Genomic DNA, 7,689 nt, shown 5'->3' on the forward strand with positions numbered 1-7,689 from the left:
CCCAACCCCATGCATATCTGCTCCTCCTGACTTCCCACCTCAGCCAGTATGTCTGGCTTTCGCGTCCCCCAGACGGGAAGAGACCGCGTGGCCTCTGTGAAGGGGGCAGGTTCTGGAGTCCAACGGCCTGGGTTCAAATCCTAGTGAACGTTGACCAATGACTTAGCCTCTCTGAGTGTCAGTTTCTTCTCCTGTAAAAGGTGGAGTATCATCATTCCTATCTCATACGGTTTGTCAAAATTAAATGAGTTTAGACCCGTAAAATGCTGAGCAACTTGCACACGGTAAATGCTCAGGGAACGTGAGGATGTCTTATGTATACCTTCTCCTTCTCCCACGTTCAATCAACAACTCCGAGCTGTGAGTTCCAGCCCTGAATTGTTTCTTATTTGTTCCCTCTGTCCCCAAGCACTCACTTCCGTTCATCCGTTCTCTCAAGCTCTCCCTGGCTGTAATCCTCTCTTTAACCTATCCCGTAATGCCACCAAAGCCATCTTACTTATGTAGAATTCTGTTTGCATCACTTCCTCACTTAAAAGAAAAAAAAAAATTGCTGGCTGCCTTTCACTTAAGCGCAGAGTGAGGGCCTAACTGCCTCGCATCCCCTGCTGTGCCGTGTATCTTGGGGGTAAGGTTCTCGGAACCTTAGCTCAGTCGATCTACAACCCGTGGGACTGTGGGGTCACCTCCTGAGCTGACAGGCCAGCTTCATATCCAGAAATGGGTTCCTGCCTGTTCTCGTTCACTATTGCGTCACCCCAGGGTGTGGCTGGGTTGAAAACGGCTCTGTTTGGTTTCGGCCACATGGGACTGAAACATATGAAAAAGTACTCTTTGAAGACACATTGGTCATTGATTATTTTTAAAGACTTCCCTTAAAATGTGAGCTAGCTTTCTCCAGTCGTCCTCAGCCACATATCCTATTCGTTGTGAGCTGTAAACAGGACGGAAAAGCGCCCGAGAAACTAACGACAAAGCTCTAAGGAGGAACGGATTGAAACAGGGAATGTCAATTTCTTATTCCCCGACACTGGCTTCCATCCTGGTGAGAGCACGTTCCCTTAATGGAAAGGTACCCCTGGAGGCTACAGCCGGAGTACTTTGTCTTCACGAAGCATCCCTCAGGATGACCGTCATGTTGACGGATCAGTCCTTTGGCAGGCTGCCCATGGAGCAGTGGCCACACCAGCCACACAGTGTTCCGGGTGTTGGAACAAATGGGGTGGTGGGGCACGTGGCCAGCCCAACGGGTGAACGGAGCTCCTTTCACTTGGAGCAGTTTCTCGTTGAGCAGCTGTTTGCACAACACCCCTGATTTGGAATCAGCTATGGGAGGAGCAGAAGCAAGCAAGACATGTGTCTTGTGACTGTACAAAACATCCAATTGAATTCCACAAACGTTCCATACTATGAGTAGAAGAAGCAGCGAGCTGGCGTGCTTTACACAAAAGATGAATCCCAAGTGATCCTTGCCCTTATCCGTGACCGGAATGTGCAGTAGGTTCAGATCTGCCCTCTCAGCACTGCGCATCTTCAAAGACGAGTTTGAGAAGGTCAATTTGCTGTGACTTCAGAGAGGTGGCCCCAGAGGCAAATTCCTTCCGTTGCTTTGCTCTCTCTCTCATCGCCCTCTGGTGTCCACACAGAGACATGGCCTTCATAACCAGGCACGGGCATAGAGTCCAGCTTATACTCCCACAGTTGGGGAAAAAAAGAGACCCTAGCTTTTAAGACGACTTGCCAGGGGCGCCTGGGTGGCGCAGTCGGTTAAGCGTCCGACTTCAGCCAGGTCACGATCTCGCGGTCCGTGAGTTCGAGCCCCGCGTCGGGCTCTGGGCTGATGGCTTGGAGCCTGGAGCCTGTTTCCGATTCTGTGTCTCCCTCTCTCTCTGACCCTCCCCCGTTCATGCTCTGTCTCTCTCTGTCCCAAAAATAAATAAAAAACGTTGAAAAAAAAAATTAAAAAAAAAAAAAAAGACGACTTGCCAAACCGTGAGGACTATCCCATCTCTGTAAGCTTCGGTTTCCTCGCCTGTAAAGTGAGGATAATACCCTACATCAGTGCTCTTGTAAGGATTAGAGGGGGTAATATAGGAAAGCACTTCATACCATCCTGGAATATAGACACTGCTCCAAAAAACACATCCACTAAAACTCTCGGCAATGAATTCATCCTAACTTAAGAAGAAGGGGCAAGACTTCTCAAGGGCATTAGTGTTTTCACCTTATAGTCAATTGTTTATCTACCATTTCCTTGCTGGATCATGAACCATGAAGTAGGAACCATATATCTCAAATCATCTTAATACTGCCTGGCCCATGGCTGGAGCTCAGGAAATATTTGTTGAACGGGAAATGAGTAAAAACTGATTTCCCCCAGTTTAAAAAATCTACAGTGCGATGTGATATAAATTCAGTGTTTCCAAACATCCAAGCAAATCCTCTCACAGGCCATAAAGATCCCAAGAGCTCTGTGATTCAGCACTGTTTAAGAACTCCACCTGTCCTGAAATACTCTGGCCCTGGAATATATCTTGGAGTATCTGTAGGTTCCAACAGAAGGTATGGAAAAGCGCGTTCTGTATGATTAAGTCAGGGGTGGGGACTCTTGAGCTCTAAACTCTGAGGAATCTGAAAAGGAGAGTGAGTACCTAAGAAAAATGGAGAGGAGCTTAGGGATGGAGGCCAAGGGCCAGCAGGGATCTTCAGAAGTCAGGACCAAGGGATCACCAAAGCTGCCTGCTTTGTATGCAAAATGAGGGTGATGGTCCCATCCCGAAACACCCGGAATACACTCTGAAGGGCCAACCTAGTCAACAAACACCCAGGTGAATTCAGTAATATAAATGTACTTGAGTCTCTCATATCTCATCACATGTGGCCACGGCGCAGACTTGAGAGAAGAAGCAGATACGAAGCTTTATGAACATGAATAAATATTTTCTTGATCCCAAAATGATTCTCCTAATACCACACGTCCACAAACCGACAACCACAAAATAAAATAAATGAGACAGACAAGCAGATTTGTTCAGTCTTTAAACGCAAGAACTGTAAGAAAATTCCACTGTGCTTTTACTTTAAACGAGCTCCGTTTGGGAAGAGAAACTTGCTTGTTCTGGCTTGAGCAGCCTCTTCACAAGATGGAGAAGCTGACCGACCTTGAGAACTGATCAGAGGCTGGTAACTGCAGGTTTGTAGAGTGCAACATCTGTTCTTTGTCTCGTAGAGCCCTAAAACACTTTAAGGAAGATGGAGTCTATCAAACCAAAGTTCTTTGAAACTAACAACTTCACAGGGGAACTCAACAGTAGGTGAAATAAAGTGCTGGGTTTTGTCGCCATTACAGTTTGGAAATAAACAGATTCAGGGGCCATGAAACGATTGCGGAGAACTCCCGAGGGGGGTTTCAGTTCTGCATCCATCAAAATCTGGCCGACCCTCCAAAGAGAAATGAGCTGGGACCCCTGTGTGAAGAGCTGGGATCCCTTTGACAGAAAAAGCGAGACTGTATTGAGATCGTTCTTAAAATAATATCGAACCTAAAATACCCTCAACTACAACACTTCACCTGTTCGAGAAATCGTATTAGATGCAGGATGCTGATAAAGTTCATTGTTTTAAACTGTTTTAGCTGCTGAGAATAAAGGAGGGAATAAGACTCATATGTACTCTGCTTTCGTGGTGTTTACATTCTTCTGGAAGGGGGCAGGCAATACACCAATGAACAAGATAATTTCAGGTAATAGTTTAGGAAACATAAAACGAGATAATGGGGTATAAAATGACAGCAGGTGGGGTGAAAGGCTATCTTATTTATTTTTAATTTTATGAGGAAAAACTTTCAAGCAAATGTAAAAGTAGAGACTATGAGAAACTCTTATTAATATGTTCCTCAGCTTCAACAATTACTAATTTTTCTTCATTTGCTTCATTTGGCCCTTTTCTTCCTTCCTTTCTTCTTCTTCTTCTTCTCCTCCCCCCACCTCCTTCTTCTTTTAGTAAAATATTTTTTAAATGTTTATTCATTTTTGAGAGAGAGAGAGAGAGAGAGAGAGAGTCTGAGCAGGGGAGGGGCAGAGAGAGAGGAAGACACAGAACTCAAAGCAGGCTTCGAGCCATCAGCGTAGAGCCCCACGTGAGGCTCGAACTCACAAACCATGAGATCATGACCGACTGAGCCACCCAGGCACCCCTGCTAAAATATTTTTTACCTTTTTCTGTTTTTCAGGGCAACGTTTCTGGATTTAATTGCTAAAATATTTAAAAATAAAATAAAGCAAAATAAATATATTATAAAAAATATAAAAACAAACAGCCACCCCTGCATACTTCAGTATACATCTCTAACGATTAAGGGCCGGATAAGATTTTCTAAAACTTTTGCTTAAATAAATTTATAATTCATAAAATTATATTGTACAGATTATAAAATTATATAACAATATGACGTAGATGCTTTAAAGTAATTGCAGTTATATAAGTTATATAGCATACAATTATAAAATTATATATTATAAACAAGGGTTTTTTTTAATCTTTACTCATTTTTGAGAGAGAGAGACAGAGCGTGAGCGGAGGAGGGTCAGAGAGAGAGGGATACACAGAATTTGAAACAGGCTCCAGGCTCCAAGCTCTCAGCACAGAGCCGGACGCAGGGCTCGAATTCGTGAACCGTGAGATCATGACCTGAGTCAGTCAGATGCTTAACCAACTGAGCCACCCAGGAGCCCCATAAAATTATATATTATAAAATAATTGCTAAACATTCTAAGATAATTACATCGTATTAAACAATAAATTAAAAAAACAATTTATTTTATTAAAAATAAAAGTATACCAATATCTATAATCTAATCACCTGAACTAAGTAACTGTTTGAATTTAAGTGCTTTTTTCCCCATCTTCCAAACATTTTTATCACTGTATAACATACTGTTGAAAAGTACACATATCATAAGGATGTAACTTGCTGAAGTACCTACCATAAAGTGAACGTGTCTGTGTAACTACCACTCTGGGACCCCAACTTTGTTTTTTTCCCTGCAATTTATTTATTGAAGAAACCGGTCATCACTCAACATTTCTTCTCTCGCTACATTTTCTGTAAAATGGTCATTAGATCTTGACTCTAGACCAGGACAAGATCAGCAGCAGAACTGAGCCATAATGGAAACTGAGGCAAAGGAAAACCCAGTAAACACTGATTCCGTCTTTTTTTGAAATTCTGATATTTTGTTCATGGTGAATTTGGTTTTTAACCTTAATTTTGATTTTTGAAAATACTGCATGAAAATGTTGTTTGTCTTGATCACTGAGTTGTTTGGCATTCCCTAGTCTCGGCTCTGGCTAGAGGCTTGGTCAGTCTCAGGTTCGAGTTTTTGTCAAGAATACCTCATAGCTGGGGGCGCCTGAGTGGCTCAGTCGGTGGAGTGTCTGACTTCGGCTCAGGTCCTGATCTCACAGATCGTGGGTTCGAGCCCCGCGTTGGGCTCCGTGCCGACAGCTCAGAGCCTGGAGCCTGCTTCCGTCTCTGTGTGTGTGTCTCTCTCTCTGCCTCTCCCTGCTTATGCTCTCTCTCTCTCTCAAAAATAAATAAACATTATAAAAATGTTTTTTAAAAAAGAATACTTCATAGCTGACTGTGTATCCCTCTTGCATCACATTAAGACGAACTTGCTGTCTGGGTGTCTTTCTTACGTGAAGGGTGAAGGATGTCAGCTCTGACCACAACTGTTCCATATTGTCCTGGAAATCCCATCAAGCATAAGAAGACAAGACATGAAGGCATTCAGATGAAACGGAAGAAATAAAACTGTCCCCCATCACAGATGATATTATTGTATAAACAAAAAGGAGGAATCGAGTTCTAGAACAATCAAGTGTGTTTAGTGAGGTCATGGAGTAGGTCAACATATAAAAATCCATCATTTTTCTAATACAGAAAATAATTTTGAAAATAAAAGAACAAGTTGGAAGACTCACACTATCTGATTTTAATATATATTCTTAAAAAACGACAGGGATCAAAACAGTATGGTATGGACTAAAAAATAGACATAAGTGAATGGAACAGAATGGAGACTCATAAAAATGGTTTTAAAGAGTTCCATTGAGGTATAATTGATTTATTTAAAAAAAAATTTTTTTTTACGTTTATTTATTTTTGAGACAGAGAGAGACAGAGCATGAACGGGGGAGGGTCAGAGAGAGAGGGAGACACAGAATCCGAAGCAGGCTCCAGGCTCTGAGCTGTCAGCACAGAGCCCGACGCAGGGCTCGAACTCACGGACCGTGAGATCATGACCTGAGCCGGAGTCAGCCGCCCAACCGACTGAGCCACCCAGGCGCCCCGAGGTATAATTGATTAAAACAAACTACAAATAGTTTAAAGTGTGCAATTGGAGGGGCACCTGGATGGCTCAGTGGGTTAAGCGTCCGACTTCGGCTCAGGTCACGATCTCACTCGAGTTCAAGCCCTGCGTCTGTGCTGAGCTATCAGCACAGAGCCTGGAGCCTGTTTCTGATTCTGTGTCTCCCTTCCTGTCTCTGCCCCTCCCCTGCTCGTGCTCTTTCTCTCTCTCAAAAATAAATAAACTTAAACATTTTTTTTTTTAAAAGTAACGTGCAATTGGAGAGGGGCACCTGGGTGGCTCAGTTGGATAGGCATTCGACTTTGGCTCAGGTTATGATCTCACAGTCTGTGAGTTTGAGTCCCTTGTCAGGCTCTGTGCTGACAGCTCGGAGCCTCAGATTCTGTGTCTCCCCTTTTCTCTGTTCCTCCCCCACTCGCATTCTGTCTCTCTCTCTCTCTCTCTCAAAGGTAAATAAACATCAAAAAAAACCTTTTTAAAGTGTGCAATTGGATAAATTTTGACATATGGGTGTATCTATGAAAACATTACCTCAATCAAGTTAATGAACAAATCCATTGTCCCCAAAAGTCTTCGTGTGTTTTTTAGTAAACCTTCCTTTCTGCTTCTCTCCACCTTATCTCCTGGTCATCACCGATCTGCTCTCTCCCATTTGTGTTACTTTACATTTCCTGACACTTTCTATTGATGGAATCATGCAGAATATACTTTTTCGTCTTGCCTCTTGAACCCTACAAAACTATTTTGAGAATCACGCATGTCATAGGATATTATCAAGAATTCATTCTTTTTTATTCCTATGCATTGTTCTATTGTATTCATGTATCGCACTTGGCTTACTCACTCACTTGGTGACGGACATTTGGGTTGTATTTTGTTTTGACTATTACACACGAAACTGTTAGAAATGCTTGCAAACCAGTCTTTGTATGGACGTATGCTTTCATTTCTCCTGGGTAAATACCTAGGAGTAGAATGGTTCTATTATAACGGTAACTATGAGTTTAACTTTTAAAGAAACTGGTCAACTGTTTTCCAAAGTGGCTGTATCCTTTTACTTTCCCACCAGCAGTGTAGGAGAGTTCCAGCTCTGTCACATTCTTGCCAAAACTTCATTTTTGCCAGTCTGAAAGATGTGTGGCGATAACTCAGTGTGGGTTTTTTTGTTTTGTTTTTAACGTTTATTTACTTTTGAGAGAAAGAGACAGAGCAGGAGCTGGAGAGGGGCAGAGAGAGGGGGAGACACAGAATCCGAAGCAGGCTCCAGTCTCCAAGCTGTCAGCACAGAGCCTGACGCGGGGCTCGAACTCACAAA

The sequence above is a fragment of the Panthera pardus genome, unplaced genomic scaffold, assembly GCF_024362965.1.
Source record: "Panthera pardus isolate Hobbes unplaced genomic scaffold, ASM2436296v1 HiC_scaffold_24, whole genome shotgun sequence".
Classification (NCBI taxonomy): domain Eukaryota; kingdom Metazoa; phylum Chordata; class Mammalia; order Carnivora; family Felidae; genus Panthera; species Panthera pardus.